General features: G+C 34.3%; 1 long non-coding RNA gene across 1 annotated transcript; it reads left to right on the forward strand.

The window, feature by feature from the left end:
- The first annotated feature begins 650 nt into the window (after positions 1-650).
- On the forward strand, positions 651-1,906 carry LOC149404152 (uncharacterized). Its single transcript, XR_016294028.1, has 3 exons — positions 651-979; positions 1,067-1,158; positions 1,593-1,906. It is a non-coding gene; the product is annotated as an uncharacterized LOC149404152 (long non-coding RNA).
- Positions 1,907-9,980: the final 8,074 nt, after the last annotated feature.

Below are 9,980 nucleotides of genomic sequence, written 5' to 3' on the forward strand. Positions count from 1 at the left end.
GTAGGTCTTGTAGCTTATCGAATTGCTCTACCACCAGAATTATCGTTTGTGCACGATGTCTTCCACGTGTCAATGCTTCGAAAGAGCGAACCAGATCCTACAACCATCGTTCAACTTGAGGACGTACCAATCCAAGAGGATATCACTTACAACGAAGTGCCAACTCAGATTGTCGACATAAAAATGAAGAGCCTTCGTAATCATGAGATCCCGTTGGTGAAGGTCTTGTGGACACATCATGGAAGCGAAGAAGCAACTTGAGAGCTGGAAAATGATATGATAGAAAAATATCCGTACTTATTCCATATACCCAATTAGATCTTAAATTTTGGGATGAAATTTCTCTAAGGATGGGAGAATTGTAACGACTCGAAATTTTAAGATAACTGTTGCAAATTAAGTTTCACAAAGGAACGCGAATTCCTAAAAAAATGGAAATATATTTTGCTCTGAGTTTAATGGACGAGAAAATTATGTAATTAATTTGCTAAGAATTATTTCCATTGTATTGGGTTTGGAATAATTAGTTTAGTGGAAAAAGGGTTTATTTGCAACAAATGAAAAGAAAAGAAAAGCGGGTTGTGGAGGGATTGGAAGAAATGGAAATTGAAAAAGGATTCAAGGGAAATATTCGGGAACATTCCCAACATCTTCACTTAATGAGGTCGGTCTTCTTCTTTAGCTAATAAGAACGAAAAAAAGAACGACCGAAGAAGAAAGACGCGAGGCAAGGTAAAACGCAGAGAAAGAGAAAGGCCGAGAGAAGAGAAAGTCGGAAAAGAGAGAGAGAGAGAGAGAGAGAGAGAGAGAGAGACAGAGAGAGACAGAGAGAACGTGAGCAAGAGAGAGATAGCGAGAGTGAGAGCTGAGCGAAACCAAGAGAGAGAGAGAGAGAGAATGACGAAGAGAAAGACGAGAAGAGAGAGAGAGAGAGAGATTGCGCATGGAAGAAGAGAAAAGGAAAACAAGGACGAAGAAGGTAATTTCTTCGAATTTCTCTTCTCCTATTACTTCAATTTTGGAATAGGAATATTGTTTAAATCGGAATTGGATTTTCTTCTGCTAGGGTTTAAAAAAAAGTTTGGGGCTTTTCCTTTCTTGGTTTCGGATTGGATTTTTGGAGAATAAGGAGTTGCAGCAAGGTTAAATTCGCTCAAGGTAAACTCCTTCACTTGGTCGAATTCTAGAAAAATGGATTTAGGGTTTTAATGTTTTCGGTTTGGATTTCCGAAATTTATATGGATTATAGTGAAATTCGACGATGATTATGTTAAATGATGATTTAAATTTCTCTTGTCATGCTTTGTTCGATTTTGGTCTTTGAATTGGTTTGGGTTTTTTTTGTTTGGCTAATATGATATTTCTCTCTCTCGTGTTGTGTCTGTCCGAGCGTGACTCTGAATTAGGATTAGGTCTGAATTGAAATCTGTTTTAGGGTTGACATTAGTTGAACGTGGTTTGTTTAATTTTGATGGTTAGGACCCGAATTTGGAATCCTAAATTGATCTTGGTTTGGTTATTTTGATTTGAGATTTTGTTTTGGTTGAATTGGAGTGTAGAATTATTTGGAGATTTTGTTTTTGAGTTCTCAGCAGCGCGGCTCGGATGACGAGAACGAAGAAAATTGGCCAAACTTGCAGAGAAGCTCGCTGGATTTACATCAAGGCAAGGAATCCTTGATTCCACATTCTCTTTATCAAATTTCAGGATTAAATGTGTGTGGTTTGAGTTGAATTCAGATTTGAGACACGATGATGATTCATCATTTCTCACTGATTGTAATTTGACTGAGTTGTGTTGTTAATGTTCTGCTCGTTTTGGGTTGGACTAGTCTTATGACTTCGGTCTCGTGGTAACTGTTTGGGTCTGAGTCCTTGACATAATTTTAAGGTTTTTGGTTCACTTACGGGTCATGAGAATCAACTTTTTATTTTATTATGATCTTTTTGAAATAGGGCAAAAGCTTAAAAGCCGTTTAGCGGGTTCACGACATTAGTGAACGTCCGGATTTGCAGTGTCAGCGAACGTCTCATGGACGAGCGACATAGATGCTTAATCTCGAGGTAGGTTAATATAACCCTTCTTTCCTGATTCTATGGTTTGACCACGAGTATATATTGTTTTCGAAATGAAAATGGTTGCGAACGTGCCATGAAACCCAAAACCGTTTCTACATGTGGTGGAATTTCAAATCGGGATATCCGATTATGAAATTGAGAATATTTTCAATATTAAACATATATCTTGTATTTGTGAAAGAAAACGTTTTGTATATCTTGGATAAGCCGGATTCACACACATACATTTACGGTGCGGAGAGTGCACCTTGCTCTGATCAAAGGTCTGCCACGGGTTAAGTTGGCAGGGCGGTTTAGGAAATCGTACACATTTAGATGTATCTAGAGACACATTTAAATTTATGTCATTTACATTCCTGCAATTTACATTTTCGCAAGTTAAACTTGTATGTGTATGGTGATTTACACGTGACAAGAATATTATTATTATAAAGTAAAGTATTATTTTCGAAAATCTTTTACTCAAACCATTACTATGTACCTATTGGGCCTCAGGTTCATCCATATTCTCTTCAAACTTTTCTTATGATTAGAAAGCGAGAAGAAGAGTTAGGACGACCTCGGAGTTTAGTGTCGTCAAGTATTTTGGAAGTCTCGATTTAGTTTATCTAGCAAGTCTATAAATAAGTTTTTACTTGTAAAAGTTTGTTTATACTTTCGCATTTTGCTTTGTTTATCTTTGGATCTGTAAAGTAAATAACAGAAAGTAAATAACTGAGTACGCACTGTGGGATGTTTGGTTACTCTATTAGTGTTCAATAAAGTTTGTTTGATAGCGCTTATCTACGTTTAGTTCACACCTCATTTTCGGGGCATGGCAATGTATGATATGGAGTCGATCAGTCGCGGATCGTGGTCGACTTGATACTCACGGATCGTGACACTGTGGGAAATAGCATTTTATATTTTGGCTATTAAATTAGGAAGAAATATATAAAACATGTTCAGAAATATTTAAGTTTGAAAACATGTATTTAAAAAAATTTTAAGATATTTTTATCCTTCTGATAAAAAAAAAATTAGTACGAATAAACACTACTTGTGCTTACGGTCCAATTTCTTATTTTTTCTTTAAAATAAAAATTCTAAACAAAATATAAAAAAAATCTCAAAACACTGATTTTGTGTGTACACTCCCCCTATACTTTATATATTATGTATAATATTTTATTCATAACAAACAAATTAGTAATATTTCGCATTGTTTATCAAAACTCTATTATATATTGTCAAATTATTGTTAGTTTAACTTGCTGTCACGTGTTTATAAAAGAGAAATTTCATTTTGTAGACCTAAAAGCTATCAAAATATCAAGACTAGACCCATTAGTTTAATAATATTCGAAATTAGACTTTTGGACATTTTTCGGATAAAAATGCCTTTGCAAGTCCATATATGTATAAAAAAAACATCGGATTTTGGAGGATTTCATCGGATTTTGAGCACAAATTTTGGGTTTAAAAAACTTGGAAAAATCCGATGAATCTCATCGGAGATCATCGGATTTCCGATGAAATCCGATGAGATTCATTGGATTTTTCCAAGTTTTTAATAAAACTCTCACTATGGAAAAATCCAATGAATCTAATCGGAGATCATCGGAAATCCGATGATCTCCGATGAGATTCATCGGATTTCATCGGAATCCGATGATCTCCGATGAGATTCATCGGATTTTTGTATGTTTTTTTTAGAAATTCTAACTATGGAATTTTTTCCAAAAACGATGCGAAACCCTCAAAATCGAAGCTGAACATATACCCAAATTCCTAAAAAGGACCGAAAGTTCTAATCCTAGCGCAACCAATTCGAAAGTGACAAGAATTGTGATGAAGAGGATTTGAAAATGAGAGAGGAATATGAGTTATTTGAATTTCAGGGGCATTTTTGTCCGAAAAGTGTCCAAAAGTCTAATTTCAGATATTATTAAACTAATGGGTCTAATCTTGATATTTTGATAGTTTTTAGGTCTACAAAATGAAATTTCTCTTTATAAAATTAAAGTTAATATATCTTTTTGTTTATGAACTAAGAAATTAATCGTGTTTTATTATATAAAAATAACGTCCGTTTATTAACAAACAAACCTACAGTCATGTTTATAGAAAAGTATAAGAAATTTGTTGTTTAGTTCGATAGTTGTGATCACTTGTTTAAGAAATTAAATTTAATATTATTTTTTTGTAAGTTCGTAAATTGTTTTTCTATTTCTTTATGAAGAAAAGCTTGATGAATTGGTTATTGAAATTGTAATCGTTGTTTATTATGAACAAATAGAGCTTGATTTGTTTGTAAACAAACATAGAATTTGATTTTTTTTTTTTTTTTGAAGGCAGCTTTGCTGCAGTGCGGATTGAACCCACGACCTCCACACAGGAAGTGGTGTGGAATTACCACTAGGCTATCCTAGGTACCACAACATAGAATTTGGTTTTGAACAGTTTATTTTCAAACAAACAATGATTTTATTTGCCAATGTGATATAAGAGGAAAATACGTGGCTGAAGATTTTACATAACATATAAGTTGTTTTTGACCCTTGATTAATTGACCAAATAACGAATCCCTTAAAATAAGCAAGTTTTTGTCAACTATTTTTTTAAGACTAAAATTGAGAAAAAAAAAATAGAAGAACATAAAAGTAATTTATAAAATAAAAATTCCCTTAATAATTCAGATTGGCTAGTTATTTAAAAATATGTAAATCATGAAAATTTCTTAATTGCATAGTTTCAAGTGGCTTAGTATCTTTTTGTCTCTTCATTTTGCTTAAGTGTGTAAAGGCTTTAAGCATAGGTTATTTTTAGAAGAAAAACTAGGAAACCATTTGTTTATTTTCTCATCTTCATTTATAATTTTAATGTTTTTATATTTCGTCTTTTTTTTTCACCTAATGTCTGCATCATAATATAAATTAGACAATAGTTTTGTGTGTGTAATTATTGTTTGTGATTTTTGTGTATTGTCAATACTTCTAAGTTTGGCTTAATTCTCTATTATAAATAAGAAATATTCATGTATAGTTCTAATAAAAAAATATATATATATATCAATTGGGATAAGAAAAAAATTAGGAAAAATAAAAGTAAAAAAGGTTACTTTTCATAACTTTAGATAAAATTAAGAAAACATAAGTGAAGAATAGGTTCTATTTAAAAAAAATTCGTTAGGCCCGATAATTTGTCAAGCCAGCCCCAATAGTTAGGATCATCTTCAAATTTATGACACATAATAAAAGGATGGTGATTAATAAGAGGAGAAGTTACATATATATAGCTTTTTTTTAAGGCAGCAAAGTGGCGATTGAACCCACGACCTCCACACAGGAGGTAGTGTGAAATTACCACTAGGCTGTCCTAGGTACCATATATATATAGCTTATTTAAATATTCATTTTTAAAATTTTAACCGGATTAAAAATTCATGAAAAAGTCTAAACTAAAACAAGATGAATGCTCATATACACTATATAGACGTGGAATATTAGAGATGAATTTGAATAATAAAGAGTATTTATTATCAAATGGATTAGGCAAAGATTTGAGTAGGGTCTACTCGACGGATTTTGATAATTCTTTCGTATTATTATTCCTTGCGGAATGTGGTATAATATCGATTATAAGTTTGCAAAAATCGGAGCTATAATGAATGAAAAATTGATGCTCAAAGTATGCTTAAAGAGACACATTTATTGTGTATAAATTATGTGAATTTTAAGAGTCTCACACTGCTTGGGACTGAACATATTGGTATGGTTTATATACCATTAGAGTTTATGGGTGTTCAATATAGTAATTGGATCAAGGATGCTAGCCCACCACACACGCGCGCGCGTGCCGCCGCCGAGCTGTGCCGGGCCGAGCTCGGGTTTCGGGAATATCTCGGGCTTGAACTTGGTAATCCTTATCTTTTATTGCAAATTTCACTTCTGGAAGTTTTAATTCCTCGAATAATTATTTTGTTACATTGTGAATTAATTCATAGAGTTGTATAACTGTGCATTTATGGCAGCGGTTTTGTGCATTGTGTAGTAAAATGTTCTTGAACGTTTTGCATGGTTAATATTCCTGACGGTTAGCCAAGTAACGAGCATTAATGTGTTTTAAAGCGCCATTATACCTCGTCGGTTTTGAATGGTTCTTGTGTGTGTTTAACCACTCAGACCATAAGGCTATAAAAGGAGGTCTTTGCTCTCGTTTGATACACAACTCAGAAACACAAATACTCTCTTCTTCTTCCTTTCTCTCTGAAATCGTTTGTTTTTCTCTTGTAGTCCGGTGATTGGTTCTGTTACAGATTTAGTTCGTCGGAGATGTTCTGTTGGTTCAAAGCTGTTCTCATTTCGCCGTTATATCCTGGGAGGTAAATTGTTTGTCGATTCCGGCACCCGTGAGAGGGCAATATTTCTTTAAGGAAACCGTCGAACGGTCCTCGGCTTTTGTTTTTCCTGTCTTGTCTTCCCTTCATCTTTTCCGTTTATAGTATTTGTTAGGTTTTCTCTTCTAGTTCTTTTGGACAAAACAACGAACAGGTAAAGGGCAAGATAAGAACGCACGAAGATTGTTTACGAGGTTCGGCAAATAAGCCTACTCCCCGGAAAACCCCACAGGAATTCGTTGCACTAGGTCTTTCCGATCAATACACACACAAAGGAACGCTATCGGTTCCTCGAAGACTCACAATCCGAGTTCTTCGATGCCACAACACAGAGAAACGTGTATCCTAAGCTACCCGGAGAAGAAAGAATTTCCCGATCTCTCACCCTCTCAAACACTCTCCAATATCCTGTGTATGAATAATTGTGTAACCCTTGATCAAAACTAAAGACTCTCCGATAAAGAAACTAGCTAGACTAAGCGTTGCTTTATACTAGCACGATTACAGATTCATAGACTCTAACTAACTCTAACAACCTATGCCATGCTGGCATCTGACTCAACAAACTCCACCTCAGCTGCCAAGCTGGCCAGTGCAAACAGAATTCTCGTGGATCATCATTCGTCCAAATTAGCTTCTCTTAACTACCCCAAGCAAGTTCAAACAGTGTCTGAACTTACTCAGATGTAGAACCTTAGTTCCACAATCTGCAGGATTGTCTTCAGTAGAAACCTTCTCCAACTTGATCACATTCTGAGATATCTTCTCTCTGATGAAGTGATACTTGATCTCCACATGCTTGGTTCTGTCATGGAACATTGGATTCTTGCTCAGGTGTATTGCACTCTGACTATCTGAGTAGACGGTTGCACCACCATCATAAAGCTTTAACTCTCTCAACAAACCCTGAATCCATATCCCCACTTTCACTGCTTTAGTAGCAGCAATGTACTCCGCTTCAGTAGTTGAGAGAGTAACCACTGATTGAAGCTGTGATCTCCAACTTACACAGCTGCCACACACAGTGAAGAAGTAGGCTGATGTAGACCTCATCGTGTCCCTGTCACCAACGTAATCAGAATCCACGAACCCTTCAACAGCAACTCCTTTTGAGCCATGTTGCTTGTACATCAGTCCCATGCTTGTGGTGTACGCTAAGTATCTGAGCATACCTTTAATTGCATACCAATGACTTTGGCCAGGATTTGCCATGTACCTGCTCAAGCAGCTTATGCCATGAGCTAAATCTGGTCTGGAACAAGTCATTGCATACATAATAGAACCAACCGCTTGGGAGTAAGGCTTATCACGCATGAATTCCTCATCTTCTTGGTTACTTGGACACTGATCCTGTGATAACTGGATCTGAGGACCAAGTGGCAACTTAGCACCCTTAGCATCTCTAACAGAGAATTTTTCCACAAGCTTCTCCAGGTAACCTTGTTGATTCAAGAACAGTTGTCCTCTAATGCGATCTCTCTCAATCTTCATGCCTAGAATTTTCCCTGCTGCTCCTAAATCCTTCATATCAAATTCAGAAGCAAGCATCTTCTTCATGTGGTCCACTTGACACTTCTCTTTGCTGATTAACAACATGTCATCCACGTATAGGAGTAGATATTCAGCTTCGTTGATGCTTGTCCCTCTGAAGTAAAGACAAGTATCATAGAAGCTTCTTTGAAAACCCTACTTTGTGATGAAAGTGTCAAATCTTATGTACCACTGCCGAGGAGACTGTTTCAGTCCATACAAGGATCTCTTGAGCAAACATACAAGATCTTTGTTCTTCTTCTTAACCTCATAGCCAGGAGGCTGATCCATGTAAATAACCTCCTCTAGTTCTCCATGAAGAAATGCTGTTTTAACATCCATTTGTTCAAGTTCAAGGTTGAACTGAGTTACTAAAGCCAGCATGGTTCTTATGGTCTTATACTTGACCACATGTGAGAAAATCTCATTGTAGTCCACTCCTTCTTTTTTAGTAAAGCCCTTTGCCACTAACCTGGCTTTATATCTTACATTCTCAGATGCACTGATGGCTTCCTGTGTATGAATAATTGTGTAACCCTTGATCAAAACTAAAGACTCTCCGATAAAGAAACTAGCTAGACTAAGCGGTGCTTTATACTAGCACGATTACAGACTCATAGACTCTAACTAACTCTAACAACCTATGACACGCTGGCAGCTGACTCAACAGTATTGTTGTTGTTGTCTTTTATTTATTTTATTTCTTCTACTATCAAGTTTGTCTTTTTATTCCCAAAAATAAATATTATTTAAGTAAGTTTCTAACATGAATTAGTCTAGTTTTTAATATTTTAATAATTAAATTATAACTTTAATGGAAAAGAACTATTTAGCTATGATCACACAGTTTCTTCTTAATAAAAGAATATCAAATACAAATATATATGATAACATACACACAAATATATGAAAAATGGTTAGAAACATGTTTAACATTTTACAACGTTTTAGCTTCTCAAAGTATTAAATTAGTATTTCTGTAATGTTTTTATCTCATACTAGGTACGAGAATCGCACCTTACATTAATATGAAAATTTTACGTATATCTCATTTTAAGATGGTAATTCTTTAAATATTTCAAAACCGTAAAAATTTAATAAATATCTAATTTTATAAAAATTTAATAAATATCTAATTTTACAAAAATTTAAGATGATTTTACTGTTATTTTATAAGCGGTAAACAATTAAGAAATAAAATAAAGAGATATGTAAACAACTAGCCTACTTATAGAGGAGACTTTTAAATTATAGTCCAACTATCTATTTATTTAGGTGATAGATCATATTTCTCATACTTCCAAAATTGCCCTTGGTTTCATAAAACTTCGTTCTTATTTGTTTGTTAATTTCAAATTTTTTCCAGTTATTCATCATTGGATTTGAATCATGGAATCGTTCGCCAAATAGGAGACAAGTATTTTGCTTTTTCGAATGGTAAATAATATTTACTATTGAAATGCCGAACTGTAATTAATATTATTTACCATTAAAATTATCCTGCAATTTGCAACCAAGATATTCGATGACACACTTGGAATATATGTTTAGGATCGTCAATTTGGTAGATGTTCTTATATTGTTATTTTATTATCTGTTTGTCTAGGTTAGTCATTTAATCCTTCTTAGTTTCTGTTTGTCTAGGTTAGTCATTTAATCCTTCTTAATTAAATTTTTTTTCCAGTTATTCATCATCGGATTTGAATCATGGAATCGTTCGCCAAATTGGAGACAAGTTTTTTACTTTTTTGAATGGTAAATAATATTTACTATCGAATGGTCAAACTGTAAATATTATTTACCATTAAAGTTTAGAGTTTCGGTTATGGTGTTCTATGGATTAATCGAATTGGAAATAATATTTACCATATTTTATAGTTAATTTAGCAGAGAATTGATCGGAGATGCGGGCTAGGGTTTCGATTATGGTGTTCTATGGGTTAATCAAATTGGAATTAATATTTACTTACCATTTTTTCCAAGTTTGAGAACGG

This window comes from Urtica dioica, chromosome 2 (genome assembly GCF_054948205.1).
Source record: "Urtica dioica subsp. dioica isolate 48M chromosome 2, U.dioica_male_clone48M_v1_H2, whole genome shotgun sequence".
NCBI lineage: Eukaryota > Viridiplantae > Streptophyta > Magnoliopsida > Rosales > Urticaceae > Urtica > Urtica dioica.